Raw genomic sequence first — 21,366 nt, 5'->3', positions numbered from 1 at the left:
CATGATGTGTTACCTTATCCCTGCACAGGAATGTTGCCTACCCTTTTACAACCAAGTTTCCGTGAGTTTCGGCTTGAAGCTATCTTTTACAGCCTTTTTATTTAAAGACACTTCTACGTTAAAACACTATTTCTTTGTTCTTATTCTTTCTTGCATGGCTCTCTCTCCTTTCACAATCTGTCTAGCTGCTACTAATACATTGGTACACCTGTGCATTGAATAAATTAACCTTTCTGATTATAATCCCATTAGTTAACTTGTAACCTGACTCCCAGCACATTAATAATAGAATAACTAAAATCCTACACCTGGCAACGTCCAGATAGCACCTGGCTTATGCTTTTAGTTGCAGTGGATTGCAGAAGCTTTGACAGCTCTGGAAGCAACCTGGAAGGAATTAGCAGAAAATAAAAGGCAAAAGTGGTGGTAATCTACACTCATTTGTAATGCATGCCCATCAGGTAGCAGATCTCGAAGCAAATTGCAGGTAACTGCCACAGCTGTTGTGGCAGCTCAGTCTGAGCCACTGTCTGTAAACCTGGTGTGTGTGTCGTGTATCCCGTGTGTCTTCTTCCCTCTTGCACCTCACCCCGTTGCTCGCCCGTGCGTGACCTTCTTGTGCACCCTCCTGATGTGGTAACCCCAGCAGACTGCAGTGATGCTGCCAAGAATAGAGCTGTTCTTCCTCCTCTATTCTATCAAAGCACATTCCTCATGTCTCTCACCCTGGACCAAATTAATCGAAAGTTTCCAAACTTCAGAAAAAGATGTTTCTGACAAGAATTTTCTCTGCCAAACAGAGGGAATTGAGATATCAACTATAAGTAAGTGTGTTTTATTCATATGGAACAATGCCAAGTTAAAAACTCACAATGTCATTTTAATGGTCAGATTCTGAGTCTTGGGAAACTGTGCTGATTACGTCAGAGTCATTGAGCCAAACAGCTCAGAAACAGTCCCTTAGGTACATTACTCCCTGCCAGCCACCTAGTCCTAGTTATACCAATGCTTTTTACTGAGACTTGGTTTGTAGCCTATTCTAAATTTCAAATTAAGTCAATAATCTTACCAGAACAAGCATTTGCTGCAGTATCTCTGCTCTAATATAAACATTCACTTCAGTAACAAACTTACTTACAAGCATCAGAACACACTTCTCTCAGCCATGGTTCTCTTGGACCCTAATGGCAGTCACAACCGATACAGCATTTATTTTAACAGATCACGTACACCTAACATATCACTCATGGTCACCTGAGAGTTAAAATGTTAGAATCAGAATTAATATCACTGGCAGTGGTACATGATGAGTAAATATAGAGCTAAAACTGAGTTACATTAAGTAAATATATGTCTATTAAATAGTTAAGTAGTGCAAAATAACAGAGATAAAAAATTAGTGAGGTGGTGTGTTCATGGGTTCAATGTCCATTTGGAAATCGTATGGCAGAGGGGAAGAAGCTGTTCCTGAATTGCTGAGTGTGTGCCTTCAGGCTTCTGTACCTCCTTCCCAACGGTAGTGGTGAGAAAAGGGGATGGTGGGGGTCCTTAATGATGGACTCTGCCTTCCTAAGGCACCGCTCCTTGAAGATGTCTTGGATACTATGGAGGCTGGCACCCATGACAGAGCCGACTAATTTTACAAGTTTCTGCAGCTCATTCTGATCTTGTGCAGTAGCCCCCCCCCCCACCCACCCCACCCCAGCACCCTTCATCCAGACTGCGATGCAGCCAGTCAGAATGCTCTGCATGGTACATTTGTTGAAGTTTTCAAGTGTTTTAATTAACAGACTACATCTCCTCAAGCTCCTAATGAGATATAGTCACTGTCTTGCCTTCTTTATAGCAGCATCAATATGTTGTGTCCAGGTTATGTCCTCGAAGATATTGACACCCAGTAACCTGAAATTGCTTAATTCTCCACTTTTGATCCCTCTGTGAGTTTTTGCTGAAAACTGATCAGGTAATTCTATCAGCAGAGAAACACTCACATTGTTGTTTTTTAAACAAAGATTGGAATGTATTTGCTGGCATACTTGATAGCCAAAACTTGATAGGAAATCTTTGGCCCAGATGCTATGAATAAGTATCCCTGACCTACATTAAATCCATTTCATGCAGCCTGGGACTCTAATATTGAGTTCAGCTGAAAAAAATCCTTCTCGTTGTTCCCATATATTTACTGAGAAACGAATGTTCATTCAAAATATGAAATCAACAAAAGAGAAAATGAGAAGGAAATCACAAACCCACAGCAAGTTATAGAGGCAAAAACTATCTTTCCAAAATGAATAACTTGTTAACTTAAACTAAAATGTTAATTCTGATTCTTTCTTTACAGATGCAGCCTGACCTGTTCAGTAACTCAGGTCAAAGGAGTTTAAAAACCAGAGAGTGCTGAAAATACTGTCATCAAATGAATTGGAGGTGGATGGGTCACAGCCATCAGAAAGCAGTGCTAATTTTCTCAGCAAGCAAAGCCTATTTATAAAACAAAGGAGAGGAAAACTACTGCAACTTCTCTCAATAAAAGGTGAGTAACTTGTTCAGAGAAATAAAGTGAGTGGAGGACATGAAATAGAAGTTATTGGCATAAAATCTCAGCAATTCACAGTAAAAGCTCTTAGCTTCATTAACAATTACATGATCATCTTCAATCCAGCCAGCTGTGTAGAATTTTCACCCAATGCAGCCTAGAAACTACTAAATAGTGCCAACAGTTTGGCTGAGGAAAGAGTGGGGGGTGTTTGCTGTTTGTCAAAGGAATGGGCCTTCTTCTGCGCGGTGTCTGCCACAACTCATCTCAGCTACTGAACACTCTGGATCAATAGTCCGTCCAAATCCAGATTGTATGGCCAGCGGCAGACAGAAGGCACCAGTTAGACTATTAAAAACAGAACCGCTCAACCATTATCAATCCCCATATTTTTGTTCCTGACAATATTGTAAAATTTCTTCAAGACCTTCTGCACACTTCAACTGCTTGTTTGTATATTCACCATTTGCATTTGGTTGCAGTTCTGATTTGTGCTGTAATAACAGTCTCAGAGGCTTATCTAAGTTACAAGTGTGCTGGCCGTTTGCTGTTTAAAAGTCATTGCTTGTGTTACTGAAATGCTTTCTCACACAGTGCAGACTAATTCCATCGGGCTTCTTGCTGATGGATTAGCACCAGGCTTCACTGGAGTCTACGACAAACCTTGCACATCAGGTCAATAGTCTTTGCAGGACTTCGCATTTTGCTGTCGAAACCTTGATTCTGTCCCACTGAAATCTGGATTCAAGTTTCCCAAGGGTTGTCAGGTCTCTGACGTTATAGATACTGACACCAGGATATGGTCCATGCAAAATCTGGACCACGCTACCCCAGGGAATGGGTTAGCTGATGATATCTGACCATTCCATTGTGAAGCAAACTTCAGGCTCCAAGTCAAGGACATAACTCCATTTTACTGAAGATTCTTCCATGTACTAAGGTAGCAAATAAATCTTCTGTATTGAAAACAGATATGACTCAGCTTTTGTACTATATTTTATTGTTCCTTTGTAGTCACCCACTCTATTGCCCTGTTTGGTATAACTACATTTGGAACTGTCCAATCACTCTTCTCTATGTGACATGGTTCCATGAGTCTCCAGGCAACCCAGTTCATTCTCAAGTACTAACCCTAACCCTTCAAGGTACAGGGTAAAGGTTAACTCTTAACGGAGACAGGAATAACTTTTATTTCTATATGCATCTTTGTTCCTTTATCTTCCCACACCCTTTTTGTCAGATCCCTTACTTTTTCCTGTTTAAAATGAAGATCTTTCTCCTAATTCAACTTAATCTTTTCCAGCTAGTATTGTCAGCAACCTTTCCCCTCTAATGCAAGGTTGCTCCCCACTAACTACTGCTGAGAACATAATCCAACTACCACTTCATACTTCTCTGAATTTCTCCTACAACAACCATTCTGTCTTCTGTATCTGGTGAGCTGACAGTAAGTTTCAAGTGACTTAGATGCCCTGGAGTCCAGCTGCATGCTTACCGTTTTTCCTATCAAATCCATATGGGGGTAAACTCTGTCTCCAGTCCATGAACTGTGCATTCAGTGAATAACACAATTTACTCTTCCTCTGAACCATCAGTAGTGTTCTTTTTTGTACTTCTGCATACATTCCACAAGTAATGACTTTTCCACTGTCGTGGCAATTTACCTGATGGAATTTACAGGAAATCTATTGGCGACTTCCATCATAATGGCAACATTATTGTCAGGACATTTTTGTGAGGAACATGCTTGTCAGGACCCTGATGAAGTGGAAAATGGCCAATGTCAGATTCTGGAATTCATGTTAATTCTGGTGATTTGTAGATTCTTTGAACAGCACATCTAGTTGGAGTCCGGATAATAAGCTAGCTCCTGTTAAACTGTGATGTTGCACTGGCAATGTCCACAGCCAGTTGATTGTTTTAAGGTTCACCTCAGACACCATAGACAAATTGATCTTGGAGAGCATCATCTAGGAACAGATCAAAATTGCAGGAGCTTGTGCAGAGATTTTGGCAGAAAGACATTTCTTCCTTCTCTTTGTGGTGATGAAATCTAAAATGTTGCGCAATTAGAATTGCTTTGGGCTTGAAATGCTTTGACAACGACTCCGTATATCCTATATACAATAATTCAAAAAGTCCAAACTCTTGCAGAGCCGGAATAGGACATAATTGAACACTTTTAAATAAGAATCAAAGTCTTTGTTTAATCCTTCAGGTTTCAGTATCTGCCTACTCATTGCACTTTATTGCTCCACGGTTTTCAGCTGGGTAAGCTCAACTGGAATAACAATATTGCATCCTTGGATAATGTACAGGACATTTACATTATTAGGTTTAGGAAAGTTTTATTTAATCTCAATGGCATAAATCAAGAAATTAGAGATTTACATCATAGTGGTCTTTACACGTAGGCTGGACATATCAAAATCAATCGTAATGCGGAGGGAAAATTCATAGAATGTATTGGGAATGGTTTCTAAAGGTTCAAAGTTCAAAGTAAATTTATTATCAAGATACATTTTCTTGCAGGTATTTACAGGAAAAAAGAAATACAATAGAATGCTACAATAAACTATATCAAAACCAATGTTCAGAAGAAGAAAATGTGCAAATAGAAATAATATTGAGAACTTGAGTTGTAAAGAGTCCTTGAAAGTGAGTCTGTATGTCATAAACTCAGTTAGATCATTGTGCTGAAGAACCAAGTAAAAATACTTTCTGGATTTAGTAAAGTGGAATGGAAAAAAAGCTAATTAATAACCTTGATGCAGAGGCATCTTTAGGAAAAAGTTACTATTGAACTGTAGAATTTTCTGCTGAGTGTGGAAGTGATGTTATTTAATCCACAGTTCAAGGTCCTAAATACAAACAAAGGAAAATACAAAGATATGAAAAGCAAGGTATTATGTTCACGGTAAAGTCTTGCTTTTGGCACAAGTTGACAGCATTACCTGCACGGCAAGTGACATCCAAATGTGTACTGCATGCTGGTAGGAGCCATTGCATTTGGGTGTCTCTATCTGATAGGGTCCAATAAGCACAGAGGATATCCAAAAAACAATCTGGTGACTTTCAGGAAATATGCAATAAATACACAAATATTTCAATCAACAACACATGGAGGCAGAGTCAATTAAATGTGAGCACCTGGGATCCTCAGAAGGTCCAAATTGAGAAGCTCGAAAATGGATCCTGAAGCCAACTGGAGTCAGTTGGCGGCGGAAACACATTCCAAGGAAGGATATATGGCTGTAATAGTGAGTCTGGGTCAAAATATGATCGAAAAGTTGAAAAGCCGAAGGAATTATAGATGGGGAGCAGATGCTCCCCAAATATTTCAATGATTTATTTCCATACTTCAATAACATTCACTAAATTAACATGTAATCGAATTTCTAGGCCTAAGTTCTCCACATAAACAATCATTTCAAACGCATGCGATTTATATTGTAAACTGAACTTCAACAAATCGACATGATGGTTCATCTCCCTTCCTTTTATCACAAAGTAGACCTGTGTGTAATTTGCAAGAACATCAGTAATGTATGTTGTGTAGCTTGGTCTTACATTGCTTACAGGAAAGCTCATTAGGGAAAGAAAGAATATAAAGTAAATTCAGAAAATGAGACTGTTGTTCCAAAAACAATGTCTATAGATTGGAAGAGTATTAACTTTAATATGTAATTTTGTCACAAAATTTACATACAGAAGACTACAAGCTGTGAATCTGTTCTAACATCAAAGCAAACAAAAACTGTAATTCTAAAATAGAATAAAGCACTATGACAAATTAGGATTAAACATTACCACCACAACCTAGTTAAAAAATTCATTAAATGGAATTTGGTGAACATAATCAGTTTGCAAATAACACAGAAGTTCTCCCATGGCCTTCATAAAAATAGTTTGCTGCCCCAGGAGATCTGAATTTTTATTCTGATAGATGGAGCAAAATCAAAATTGCCTGATATTAAACCTCCTTTTCAATTCATATGTTCTTTTAAAAGAAGATCTAATCTTAAAACAATTGGTTGAATGAATAAAGTAAGGTAATAAGTTGAACAAAACAATTTATATTTTGATAAAACCATGACAGCTAGACTGCCCACGCAATCAGTCAATTCAAATGTCAGTATCACCACATGAATACTAATTATTCACACACCATTTTTTACAAAGGACAGATTCCCACATGTACTCTAAAGTCGTTAACCCTGATAAATTGATTTAATGGAGATTTCTCTGGAGAACGAGAGCATATATATGGTAGAGAAAATTGAGGCTGGAGCTAAGCATGCAAATGAAGACTGAAGAATACTAATTGATGTTACTAAATTTAAATTGGACAAGCCAAGCTAGGAAATAACTCAGGTGCAGAAAATAAAAATCTTCCTTATATATTTGCTGGTAATAACAACAATAAAAAAAAATCTACTCTCAAGTCATAACTGAAGATAGCTTGTGGTTTACAGAAATTCAAACCAGAAATTCATAGATAGAGATAATTTTAACCATAGTGAAGATGGATGGATGGGCAGTTAAAATTGTATAGATTACTTGAGCCTTGAACACCCTAATGATTCTATAATCCAGGATTTTAACTTGCTCTTCTGATATTGTGACAAAAATACCACTGAGCTAATTTTTATAGAAGCATACCCATGACTTCATCAAACTTGATTGCAATTTTAACTGAGGTCGATTTTCCACATTGCAATAATACATAATGGAAAGAAAGAGTCCCCTAATGCCAATGTTGGCTCAAAGACATGACAATAAAATAAAATAAAAAGAAATGACAATAAAAGTGAATTGACTTGACTTGACAGAGCAATCCCATCACCCCACTAACTTTTTCCTGTAACTTATTTTCCACATATTCCCATCCCACCAACACTAGGGGAAATTTACAATGAGCAATTGACCTACCAATCCACATATCTCTGGCACACTTCAGGCAACCTGGGACTCGCAGAGAAGACCCACTCAATCACAGTTAGAGCATGCAAACTCCATACAGATAGCAGCAGATGTCAGGATTGAATTCAGGTCACTGCAGCTATGAGTCAGGAACTCTGCTCCATGGCAACAGTCCCTCCCCACCACCCTTACCCTCCTAAATGAAGACCAGTCAGGATTTGTCATAAATACAACTAGAGCTGTGAAGATCCCTGCTGCACCCAATGACCCTGTGATCTCTGTCTCAGAGGTCAATGTTAGGCTGTCTTTAAAGAGGGTGAACCCCTGCAAGGCAGAAGGTCCCAATGGAGTACCCGGTAAGGCTCTCAAAACCTGTGCCAACTAACTAGCGGGAGTATTCAAGGACATTTTCTACCTCTCACTGCTATGGGTAGAAGGTCCCACTTGCTTCAAAAAGGCAACAATTATATCAGTGCCTAAGAAGAATAACATGAGCTTCCTTGATGACTATCACCCTGTAGCACTCACATCTACAATGATGAAATGCATTGAGAGTTTGGTCATGACTAGACTGAACTCCTGTCTCAGCAAGGACCTGGACCCATTGCAATTTGCCTGTCCCACAATAGGTCAACAGCAGATGCAATCTCAATGACTCTTCACACGATCTTGGACCACCAGGACAACACAAACATACGTGTCAGGATGCCTTTCATTGACTATAGCTCAACATTTAATGCCATTATTCCCACAATCCTGATTGACAAGTTATAGAACCTGGGCCTCTGTACCTCCCTCTGCATCACCTCCTTGCTGACAATCAACACTGGTGCACTTCAGAGGTGTGTGCTTAGCCCACTGCTCTACTCTCTAAATACCCATGACTGTGTGGCTGGGCATTGCTCAAATGCCATTTATAAAAATTTGCTGATAATACAACCATTGTTGGTAGAATCTCAGATAGAGATAAGAGAGCATACAGGACTGAGATGTGCCAACTAGTGGAATGGTGTCGCAACAACAACCTGGCACTCAACATCAGTAAGACGAAAGAGCTGATTGTGGACTTCAGGAAAGGTAAGATGAAGGAACCCATACCAATCCTCATAGAGGGATCAGAAGTGGAGAGAGTGAGCAGTTTCAAGTTCCTGGGTGTCAAGATCTCTGAGGAGCTAACCTGGTCCCAACATATCAATGCAGTTATAAAGAAAGCAAGATAGCGACTATATTTCATTAGGAGTTTGAAGAGATTTGGCATGTCAACAAATACACTCAAAAACTTCTACAGATGTACCTTGGAGAGCATTCTGAAAGGCTGCATCACGGTCTGGTATGGAGCGGCTACTGAACAAAACTGAAAGAAGCTGCAGAGGGTTGTAAATTTAGTCAGCTACATCTTGGGTACTAGACTACAAAGTACTCAGGACATCTTCAGGGAGCAGCATCTCAGAAAGGCAGCGTCCATAATTAAGGACATCCAACACCCAGGACATGCCCTTTTCTCACTGTTACCATCAGGTGGGAGGTACAGAAGCCTGAAGGCACATACTCAGTGATTCAGGAACAGCTTCTTCCCCACTGCCGTCTGTTTTCTAAATCGACCTTGAAGCTGTGAATACAACTTCACATTTTTATTATATATTGCTTTTTGAACAATTTTTGATCTATTCAAATTATGTAATTGATTATTATTTTCTTCTTCTTCTTCTTCTATATTATGTATCTCATTGAACTGCTGATGCTAAGTTAACTAATTTCACATCACATGCCATTGATAATAAACCTGATTCTGATAAAGGAAAAGGTTAAAAATATTTTAACTTCCTATCAAAGGAGGTTAACGTCGACTGTGCATTTTTCCATAGATGCTGCCTGGCCTGCTGAGTTCTTCCAGCATTTTATGCATGTTTTTAAAAATATTGGTACTTCTCCTTTTCTTGTGGGGCCCAGAGGAACATGCCTCATCATCCAGATTTAAACTCCCATATGTCAAACACCATCCTTTCTCAAGAACAAGACCTTGCATCTGACTATCCACTCCTCCTAAGTTCTAAGTGCTGAACTGAAGCCCCGGAAAATAATCAGTGCCCCTTTTCTACGTTTGTGGTTAACGTACATTCAATTTATAACCCACTTGTGTAGGCTTAAAATGGCGTCCCAAAGCTGCAATGTCAGCTACTACAGATAAAGAACATAGCATATTGTTCAAGTACAGAATGAATTTTATTTTCTGAACTTGAATTTGTTGAGCATTGCTTGAAGGTGGGACCATCACAATGAACTCTAGGCTAAAGTGAATGTCTTCAATATTTGTAGTTAATTTAGCTATGGAGTTATGGCAGCACAAAAGAATGTTATCCAGAACTTCTGAACAATTTGGGAAAGGAATAATCAGTTAGTTTAGGGGCTCATTTAAATTATTGATTAGGCCATTAATCAAACTTATCAGAGCAAAAACATTTAAAATACACATAACTTTTCATATTTCTCATATTAAGTTAAAGAAGGAGAACATTCAATCTATTGAGACAATATCAGAAACTCCTTTCCCCGTTAATTTTCCCTTAATCTTTTCTCTTTCATATGCCCATCAATTCCCCTCTGATTCTCCCATCATCAATCCACTGATATTTTTGTTTACAGGAGCCTAGCTAGCTTTAGCAAAATGTCATCACTGCAAAAAGTTTCCCTATTGATTTTTTTTCTGACGTTTAATTACCAGATGCAACACAAGGATATTATTCTCATGACTGCATTCCCTTCTATTAAATAAATTGCTGTCCAACTTAGCATGGTTTATTATTGTCGTGTTGCCAAGTCTCAAATTTCTAAACTGTATATAACTAGTCAAGAACCAGAAATGCTCATACACTTGCTTTTAAATCATGCTGTAAGATCCAATAATTTGCAAATGGGTTTAAAACTCAGTAAATCATTAATTTTCATTGGGATGTTTTTCTTTAGGAATATCTTTTCTATAACCTTTGATTACTTATTATTGGTGCTTTCAGAAAAGGAGTTGGATGACTTGGAAGTTAACATTAATAAAATGATGTAAGCTGACAGCTATGTTGATAACCCCCTCTCGACTATGGAGGCATAGGGAAGGCAGCAAGCAAAGAAGGTCCAGATCTGCAGCAACAGGTCTACAGGTCAGTGAATTTTGCAACTTCTTCAAATAAATTAAATGTGAAACAATCTGTAAAATTTAAAATGAGTTAAAACTATTTTTCAAACATCAAGTCATCAATTATCATGTGAAGATGTTTGTTTTTTTTTCATTTTTTTTCACATGTCATTTCTCTTTAGGTGACAGTCATTTCTATAAGAAAAAAAAACACATTTCTAATTTAGCTGAGCTTTGTTGTAATGAATCAACAAAGCTTGGTGTGAACTCTGAAATAAAACACTTCCATTGCTTTTCATTCCATAAGGACTCCGTTTGCTCCATATGGAGGCATATTGATAGAGGGGCAAATTTCAACTTCATAGTGTTTCTTTCATCAAAATATGATGATTGGCAGTTGAAAGCCAGAGGTCTCCTAAATGAGTAATGCCAAAGTTCACCTTAAGAATTAAATACAGAACATCTTCTGTTGCAGTCTGCTCAAGCAGTTGAATTGGAGCCCCCTGCGAACTAGAGAATTCCGCACCAGTTTTCAGGCACATATCGGCAGAACCATGCTGAACACACTCTCTCCAATCCATACACAGAAAATGCTAGAGGAACTCAGCAGGCCAGGCAGCAGATATGGGATTGCAAACACAGTCAACGTTTTAGGCAGAGACCCTTCAACAGGACTGGAAAGGAAGTGGGAGGATGCCAGAACAAGAATTTGGTAGGGAGGGGAAGGAAGACAAGCTAGAAGGTGATTGGTGAAGCCATTTGGCTGGGGGCAAGTGGGATGAAGTAAGGAAGCTGAGAGGTAATAGGTGAAAAAGATAAAGAGTTGGAGAAGAAGGAATCTGATAGGCAAAAGGGATAGAGGAGGGACACCAAGAGGTGAAGCGAAGCGAGTGCGGAATTGAAGAGGAGGGAAAAACTACCGCAGGTTGGAGAAACATACACAAACTGCTGGAATGCAGCGGGCCAGGCAGCATCTATAGGAAGAAGTACAGTCGACGTTTTGGGCTGAGACCCTTCGTCAGGACTAACTGAAAGAAGAGATAGTAAGAGATTTGAAAGTGGGAGGGGAGGGGGAGATCCGAAATGATAGGAGAAGACAGGAGGGGGAGGGATGAAGCTAAGAGCTGGAAAGGTGATTGGGAAAAGGAATACACAGCTGGGGAAGGGAAAGGGTCATGGGATGGGAGGCCTTGGGAGAAAGAAAGGGGGAGGGGAGCAGCAGAGGGAGATGGAGAGCAGGCAAGGAATGATTGTGAGAGGGACAGAGAGAGAGAGCAAAAAGAAAAAAAAAAGAGGAAAAAAACTAATAAATAAGTAAGGGATTGGGTAAGAAGGGGAGGGGGCCATTAATGGAAGTTAGAGGAATCAATGTTCATGCCATCAAGTTGGAGGTTACCCAGATGAATATAAAGTGTTGTTCCTCCAACCTGAGTGTGGCTTCGTCTTGACAGTAGAGGAGGCCATGGATTGACATATCAGAATGGGAATGGGACATGGAATTAAAATGTGTGGCCACTGGGAGATCCTGTTTTTTTCTGGCAGACCGAGTGTAGGTGTTCAGCAAAATGGTCTCCCAGTCTGCGTCGGGTCTCACCAATATATAAAAGCCACACCGGGAGCAATGGACACAGTATACCACACCAGCCGACTCACAGGTTAAGTGTCGCCTCACCTGGAAGGACTGTCTGGGGCTCTGAATGGTGGTGAGTAAGGAAGTGTAAAGGCAGGTGTAGCACTTGTTCTGCTTGCAAGGGTAAATGCTGGGAGGGAGATCGGTGGGAAGGGATGGGGGGGTGAATGGACAAGGGAGTCGCGTAGGGAGCGATCCCTGCGGAAAGCAGAAAGAGGGAGGATGGGAAAGATGTGCTTGGTAGTGGGATGCTGTTGGAGGTGGCGGATGTTACAGTGAATTATACGTTGGACCCGGAGGCTGGTGGGGTGGTAGGTGAGCACAAGGGGAACCCTATCCCGAGTGGGGTGGGGTGAGTGCAGATGTGTGTGAAATGGGAGAAATGCGTTTAAGAGCAGAGCTGATGGTGAAGGAAGGGAAGCCCCTTTCTTTAAAAAAGGAAGACATCTCCTTCATCCTGGAATGAAAAGCCTCATCCTGAGAGCAGATGCGGCGGAGACGGAGGAATTGTGAGAAGGGGATGGCACTTTTGTAAGAGACAGGGTGGGAAGAGGAATAGTCCAGGTAGCTGTGAGAGTCTGTAGCTTATAATAGATATTAGTAGATAGGCCGTCTCCAGAGATGGAGACAGAAAGATCAAGAAAGGGGAGGGAGGTGTCAGAAATGGACCAGGTAAACTTGAGGGCAGGGTGAAAGTTGGAGGCAAAGTTAATGAAGTCAACGAGCTCAGCATGTGTGCAGGAGGCAGCACTAATGCAGTCATCGATGTAGCGAAGGAAAAGTTGGGGACAAAGACTTGGAACATGGACTGTTCCACAAAGCCAACAAAGAAGCAGGCATAACTGGGACCCAGACGGGTGCCCATGGCTACACCTTTGGTTTGGAGGAAGTGGGAGGAGCCAAAGGAGAAATTGTTGAGAGTAAGGACTAATTCTGTTGGACGGAGGAGAGGGGTGGTAGAGGGGAACTGGTTAGGTCTGGAATCTAAAAAAAGAAGTGGAGAGCTTTGAGACCTTCCTGTTGGGGGATGGAGGTATATAGGGACTGGACATCCATGGTGAAAATAAGGCAGTGGGGGCCAGGGAACTTAAAATCATTTAATTCTGCTCTCCGCAGGGATCGTTCCCTACATGACTCCCTTGTCCATTTGTCCCCCCCATCCCTTCCCACCGATCTCCCTCCCGGCATTTACCTTAGTAAGTGGAACAAGTGCTACACCTGCCCTTACACTTCCTTACTCACCACCATTCAGGGCCCCAGACAGTCCTTCCAGGTGAGGCGACACTTCACCTGTGAGTCAGCTGGTGTGGTATACTGCGTCCGGTGCTCCCCGTGTGGCCTTTTATATATTGGTGAGTCCCGATGCACACTGGGAGACCATTTCGCTGAACACCTACGCTCAGTACACCAGAGAAAGCAGGATCTCCCAGTGGCTACACATTTTAATTCCACATCCCATTCCCATTCTGATATGTCTATCCATGGTCAATCCTGTCAATGTCTATCCTGTCAAGATGAAGCCACACTCAGGTTGGAGGAACAACACCTTATATTCGTCTAGGTAACCTCCAACTTGATGGCATGAACATTGATCCCTCTAACTTCCATTAATGCCCCCTCCCCTTCTTACCCCATCCCTTAATTATTTATTAGTTTTTTCCTCTTTTTTTCTTCTTTTCTCTCTCTCTGTCCCTCTCACAATCACTCCTTGCTTGCTCTCCATCTCCCTCTGCTGCTCCCCTCGCCCTTTCTTTCTCCTTTGGCCTCCTGTCACTTGATCCTTTCCCTTCCCCAGCTGTGTATCACTTTTGCCATTCAACTTTCCAGCTCTGAGCTTCATCCCTCCCCCTCCTGTCTTCTCTTATCATTTCGGATCTCCCCCTCCCCTCCCACTTTCAAATCTCTTACTATCTCTTCTTTCAGTTAGTCTTGACGAAGGGTCTCGGCCTGAAACGTCGACTGTACATCTTCCTATAGATGCTGCCTGGCCCGCTGCATTCCAACAGCATTTTGTGTGTTTTGTTTGAATTTCCAGCATCTGCAGATTTCCTTGTGTTTGCAAGTTGGAGAAATCGACCTTCATGCCATCGGGTTGGAAGCTACCTAAACAGATTATGAGGTTTTGCTCCTCCAACGTCAGAGTGTCTTCATTATGGCAGAAGAGGAGGCCATGGACTGACATGGCAGAATGTGAATAGGCAGAGGATTGTGGCTTCCTCTTTTGCAAAAATGAGGCCAGGCTGAAGGAGCATCACATCATACTCCGTCTAGGTAACCTCCAACCTGACGGCATCAACACCTCTGGTAATTTCCCCCCACCTTCAATTGCCCAGCCTATCAACTCCCCCGGTGCCCCTTCTGCTTCCCTTCCTCCTGTCAAATTCCTTCTCCAATCCTTTAGTTTTTCCACCTATCACCCCCCAGCTTCTTACTTCAACCCCTCCCCCATCCATTTGACTACACCTATCACCTTCTAGCTTGTCCTGCTTCCCCTCCTCCACCTTCTTATTCTGTCATTCTCCCATGCCCCCCATCTTGCTGAAGGGTCTCAGCCTGAAACATTGACTGTTTATTCATTTCCATAGATGTTGCCTGTACTGCTGGGATCCTCCACTATAGTGTATGTGTTGCTCTGGATTTCCAGCAACCGTAGAAGCTCTTGTGGTTATAATTTCCTCTCTCCAGTCATACCAGGTGTAAAGTATTTTAAGCAGAATACTTAAAGAAAAGCAATTCAAGAATTCATTCTATGTGGAAACTAACTTATTCTCCATCATGCTTCAAATCACATTTTTAAATGCTATTTAAATGTGCCTGTAGCTGAATTTGGCTTTTTGTTTTAAATCTTTTGAATTGTGTATTTTAGTTTATAATTCTAATAACGCAATGTGTTAATTTAATTTCAGTTGGAGTTTATTCCAGAAAGGAGATATTTATTTTAAAAGAGATGCACAGCAAGTTTGGAATTTCCATCAAGCAGAATGTTATTTCCCTAAGACCATAAGATACAGAAGCAAATTTGGGCCATTTGGCCCATCGAGTCTGCTCCGCCATTTCATCATAGCTGATCCAATTTTCCTCTCAGCCTCAATCTCCTACGTCTCCCCGTATCTCTTCATGACCTGACCAATCAAAAATCTGTCAATCACTTCCTTAAGCATATATAAAGCCTTGGTCTCCACAGTTGTCTGTGGTGATGAACTCCACAGATTCATCACTCTCTGGCTAAAGCAATTTCTCCTCATCTACCTATTCTCAAAGGACACCCCTCTACTCTGAGACTGTATCCTCTTCCTCCACAGGAAACATCCTCTCCACATCCAATCTATCGTCTTTCATCATTCAGTAGGTTTCAATGAGGACTCCCCCCACTCTTCTGAATTCTAGTGAATACAGGCCCAGAGCCATCAAACACTCTTCATATGACAAGCCATTCAATCCTGGAATCATTTTTGTAAAGCTCTGTTGAATCCTCTTCAGTTTCAGCACATCCTTTCTAAGATAAGGGGCCCAAACCTGCTCACAATACTCCAAGTGAGGCCTCACCAGTGTTTTAAAAAGTTTCAATATTGCACCCTTGCTTTTATATTCTAGTCTTCTTGAAACAAATACTAATATTACATTTGCCTTCCCCACCACAGACTCAACCTGCAAATGAACCTTTAAGGAATACTGCTCAAGGGCTCCCAAGTCTCTTTCCACCTTAGTGTTTTTTTAGTAATTTTTCTCCATTTAGAAAATAGTCAATCCTTTCATTTCTTCTACCAAAGTGCATGACCATACACTTCCTGACACTGTATTCCATCTGCCATTTCTTTGCCCAATCTCCTATTCTGTAGCCTCTCTACTTCCTTAAAACTACCTGCCCCTCCACATATCTTTATATTGTCTGCAAACTTTGCAACAAAGCCATCAATTTTAACATCCAAATCATTGACAAATAATGTAAAATGAACTGGTCCCAACACAAACACCATGTGGAACACCACTAGTCACTGGCAGCCAGCCAGAAAAGGCTCCCTCTATTCCCACTCTTCACCTCCTGCCTATCAACCATTGCTTTATCCATGCTAGGATCTTTCTTTTAATACTCTGGGCTCATAGCTTGTTAAGCAGCCTTACGTGTGGCACCTTGTCAAAGGCCTTTTGAAAATCAGAGTACACGACATCAACCAATTCTCCTTTGTCCATCATGCCTGTTATTTCTTCAAAGAATTCAAACTATTTTGTCAGGCAACATTTTCTCTTGAGGAAACTATGCTGACTACAGCCTATTTTATCATACGCTTCTAAGTAAGAATTTCAACACACAATTCTTACTTTACAGATAGATGCAATCCTTTTTTTTGTTACATAATGGTACATAATGTTCTTGTCATATAACACGATGTAATACAAAAGTCCTTATGTAACTCCAGTTATACAAATGCTTGCATTCCACATATGATGAAAGATTTTCTGTTAAATCTCATTCCCGGATAGATCTGTTAGGGCACCATAAGGTTATTTCAGTGTTCTGTTCACTGCCCCCTCCTTCAAAGGAATAAATTTTGGATATAACATGCTGATTCTTCATTCAACAACAGAATCAAATTGGCATTTAAGACTGTCATTGTTTTCAATGCAAATAGACCAGTGTTGCAAAAATAACATTTAAAAAGAATGTAAATCCTATGTCTTAAAAAAAACAATTCTAGATGAACACAGTGAGTGAAGCAGCATCTATGGAAACTAAAGATATAAACTGGCGATTTTGGCTGAGACCCTGCACCACGACTAACACAGAAGAGGAATAATTGCCAGCATATATCAGTATGGGTTGGGACGGGGTGGTAACAGAGGTCAGTGATTATATTTGGTACCAGATGGGAAGGGAATGATGGAGAAATCATTTTGCTTTCATACTGTGTATTTAATTTCAATTATAATATCTTAGATCAGCCTTTCTCAAACTTTTTGCTCTTGAGAAACCGTTGAAATAATTATCACGTCTCAGGGAACCCCTACAAAAAATTATAATATCTAGAGCTCACTGTTCATTAATGTGATCAGTAAGTTGTAGACGTAATAATCCAAAAATAATTGTCAATGCTCTTTTGAGTAGAGAATGAACCTTTAGCCAAACTTACTTGATTAAAAGACAAATAGTTAAACCTAGATTACGTTTTGTGAAATTAATCTCTTTCTTTCCTTTTCATAAATTTGAAAAACTCAGAAAGCAAACATAATAAATGTCTCAATTCTGGGTCAAACTTGAGATAAGCACATATGGATTACACCTTCAACTGAAACAAGATGATTTCTATCCTTGCTCTTGATGCTTGTTAAACAACGAAAAGCTCCTTCACACATGCAATTAGTTGAAAACTGCAGCAAAACATCCGTTGCTTTCTTGTGAATGGCAGGGTACCCTTATTTCACAAAAACCCAGAACCTGCCCAGGGGCAGGTCAGGAAATCTCGTCTTCAGCTTGCGATCAGACTGCAGCTCTCAAAGTTCTTCCTCTTCTCTCAAAGTCAAGCTCTCAGGCTGAGCTGAACATTCAGAGAAAGGGTCCCTCACCCAGTCATATATTTGTATTGAAAAGAAGCAATTTTGTTCTGCAGTTCTTCCAGGTGGTTTTCAATAAGACTCGAGACTTTCTGATATCTTCCCTCACTCTCAAGCCCAAGCAGCAGCAGAAACATTTCAAGATTTCCTTTTGCAGCATGATTTTTCCAAAGATGCAGTTTCCTTTTAACACCAAGAATCTTGTCACTTGAAGTCCAGGGCCTTGCAAAGACTTGTTCAAGTGGTTCATATGATGAAAAATGCCTGTTAAGTAGGCTGGTTTCTGCAGACAGTCTTCACCTTCAAAGCACTCAGCAAAATCTGGCCTTCTATTTTCTTGAAAGTACCCCTGCAGTTCACCTTTCAGCTGAAACACCATGTTGAGGACACTTTCTCTGCTAAGCCATCAGATTTCTGTATGTAGCAGGAGATTGGTGTGCTCTTTATCCAGGTTTTCATACAGTTTTTTAGACATTCTCGAGTGAACTTGTCTTAAAGCTACTAAATAACTTGCTTCCTGAGTGCTTTTACTAACTGAGACTTTATTTTCAAAATTTTTAATCTGCTTGTTTTGAGATTCCAATAGTTGCTTAAAATAATCAGCACTTTTACGTGGCATATGGCTGTGATTTGTTATGAGGGGTCTTTTCAATTTTGCTGTGTTTGTAAGTTGTCTGCCACAGACTCGGCACAGTGGAACAGGACAACCTGGATCCCCAGTCCATGTAAAACCCACTGATAAGTAGCTTTCATTGTAAAGACAGACTTTTGTTGTGTCCGTTGTTGCACTAGTGCACGGAAATGACTGAGAAGATTGTAATTCTAGAGTCCTCAAGAAACACTCCAGAATTGTCCACAAAGTTGCCACACTGGACCATCTTTAGAATGAAAACTTCCCTACAGTTTTCTACTACACCGGTAGTTTGTCTGCTCCCATAAGTCCGTCGGCGGCGCGTAGGGGAAAGTTGGAGGAGATAATTCGGGAGGGAGAGGCTGATGTCACAGCCCAAGTTGGGGCAAGTCCATTCAGTGCTTGGAAAATGCATTTCATACTCCTCATCAGCCTGCTGTCCTCCCCTCCGTGCAATACAGCGCACACCATCAGCCTATTGACCACTCCTCCATGCAGTACAGTGCTCAATAATCATCAATGGCCTCCCCTATCTCGTGTCAAAAACTGAGAACGGACGCGACCAAGCAAGCGCAGTCCAACTGGGCACTGCCCTACTGGGCTCAGAGAGCTCTAACGAGTTTGCTAACGGGGCTGCTCGGTCACGCTCACCACTCTGATCACTAGCACCATGCAATGCACTAAATTCAAAACACAATGTTTATTTTTTTTAAGTCACGATCTCTTGAGGAATCTCTAGCAACCTCATATCGAACCCAAGGGTTCCATGAACCCCAGCTGAGCAACCTGGTCTAGATCCTGCACATGGCAAAAGTTTATAGCTAGGCTAATTTGACCTATTGCTCACCCTGTTTGTTAGGTAGTTTATGTTCTAAAAATAAAGCTTTCCAATTGATGTTCCCAAGTATTCCAGTTCATTCATCTTTCAGATCAGTTTCTGGGTTTCTCATCTAAAACTGAATGGTAGATTTTAGGAAGCTCTGCTATTGAAGCATTAAAGCCTTCTTAATATAAATCAAAATGGAGGAGGAATATGAGAGAAAACTTAAACAGAAATATCAATGGTCAAATGTATTAAATAAAATGAGCCAGATAAAGAAAGTAAAAGATAAAGAATGGAAATAAGATTACATACAGTAAAAACATGTAAATACTTGTTTCCAAATTTATTTTAGCTGCATGGATTCATTGCAAGATTAGTGATGCTGCCAGCATTTGGATAGTTTTATGATTTTATCATTTCCTTTAACATCTAGACCTCCCATGTATCTGAGGCAAATTGGATTATCCATTACGTAATTAGCTAAAACATAATAGAAATATGGTTAATGCTTAGCCTTCTGTATTTGTTCAGTGGCTGAGGAATTCTTTTTACCAAGTTGCACTTAAATGTTTCAAAGTAGGAACATCCTGAGGTTTAAACCTGTGGATATGATGAGATGGCTTTGATCTGAATATCACAATTGGGTTTTCATGCCCCTAGACTTAGAATATGACAAAAAAGAAAGGCTTTAATTGTCACTCTTTACTGTTGCCCAACACTTTCTTGAGCCAGTGCACTGGGTCAGGAAGCGGTACTGCAGCTGGGGAAGTTTGAGGAGAGGAAATGATCCAGAAATTCATTTGTATAATAGCAGCAGAGAACCTAGTAGGAGGAAAGGGAGATGGAAAAAGCAACGCTACAGTTTAGGGCTAAGTCAGGTTTAAGCACAGCCTCCAATACTAGGAGAAATTCTGATTCAAAGAAGCACATAATTTGGCACAGGAGTTGCCAGAAGGCAGTGTGTGGATCAGTTCAGGTATGGATGAGGACATGGAGTAAAGAAAGGGATTGAAGGAGTTTATATACATGATTGGCAATTTTAAACTGCAGCATCCCATGGCAGAAGTCGAAAGGGTCGGTGTGTGTAAAGGTGATTGGAACTTTGTTCATGGTACAGTTTGTGCTGTAGAGTTTCGAAAGTGGGAGGTGAGGAGACACACTGAAAGACCAGAAGATTGACAGAAGAGGGCATTTTACATTGGGGAGAGAAAAACTTCTGATGATTTCCATTTTTCCATATTCCCTCATGACACAGAAGGAAACCATTTCCATAAGACCATAAGGTACAGGAGCAGAATAAGGCCATTTGGCCCATTGACTCTGTCCTGCCATTTCATCATAGCTGATCCATTTTCCCTCTCAGCTACAATCTCCTGCTTTCTCCCTGTATCCCTTCATGCCCTGACTAATGAAGAATCTATCAACCACTGCCTCGAATGCAGATAACAACTTCGCCTCCACAGCTGCCTGTGGTAATGAATTACACAGATTCACCACTCTCTGGCTAAAGAAATTCCTCCTCATCTCCATTCTAAAAGGACACCCTCTATTCTGAGGCTGTGTCCTCTGGTCTTAGACTCTTCCACCAGAGGAAACATCCTCTCCACATCCACTCTATCAAGGCCTTCCACTATTCGATAGGTTGAAGTCCAATGAGACTGTATTGGCTCACAGACCCATCCCATTCCTCACTATATCTTGCTGTAGCCTATTCTCTTCACATTTCCAACAGCTTCCACCTCTTCTCCCCCCAGATTACACCACTTATCCACATACTGAACCCAGTTTGCAATGTCCAGATTGACTACCAAACCATATATCTTTGGGGATGTTGGAATGCCTCGAGGGTGCCATGTACTCATCAGAGGATGTAAAAATTTCACACAGAGAGCACCTGAGGTCAGGGTTGAATCTGTGTTGCTGGAACTTTGAGGCAGCAACCTGAAATTTATATCTGTTTTGTAAACTAGGAACAAGATATAATAGAAGTAAAATGCATAGAATCTGGTATATTGCAGAGTTCATGCTTCTGATATAGGATCAAATTTTAAGGCAATAATGTAAACACAATTTAATCACGTAAAACAATTAAGATCTACCAGCATGAATAAAGCATTTAAAATGTGCAGCTTTTTATCTCATTTCA

At 40.6% G+C, this 21,366-nt stretch overlaps 1 protein-coding gene across 1 annotated transcript in view; it reads left to right on the top strand.

Annotated features, from left to right (window-relative positions):
• Positions 1-415: 415 nt before the first annotated feature.
• The window catches only part of si:ch211-247n2.1 (calcium-activated potassium channel subunit beta-2), a 93,428-nt gene continuing 72,477 nt past the window's right edge, over positions 416-21,366 (top strand). Inside the window, exons 1-3 of the mRNA XM_059946048.1 lie at positions 416-487; positions 2,342-2,533; positions 10,471-10,611. The gene's annotated coding sequence lies outside the window, so the exon portion shown is untranslated. The remainder of the gene's footprint in view (positions 488-2,341; positions 2,534-10,470; positions 10,612-21,366) is intronic.

This window comes from Hypanus sabinus, chromosome 2 (genome assembly GCF_030144855.1).
Source record: "Hypanus sabinus isolate sHypSab1 chromosome 2, sHypSab1.hap1, whole genome shotgun sequence".
In the NCBI taxonomy this organism is placed as follows: Eukaryota; Metazoa; Chordata; class Chondrichthyes; order Myliobatiformes; family Dasyatidae; genus Hypanus; species Hypanus sabinus.
The sequence above is the reverse complement of the archived record's forward strand: the minus strand, read 5'-3'. Positions and strand labels throughout refer to the sequence as shown.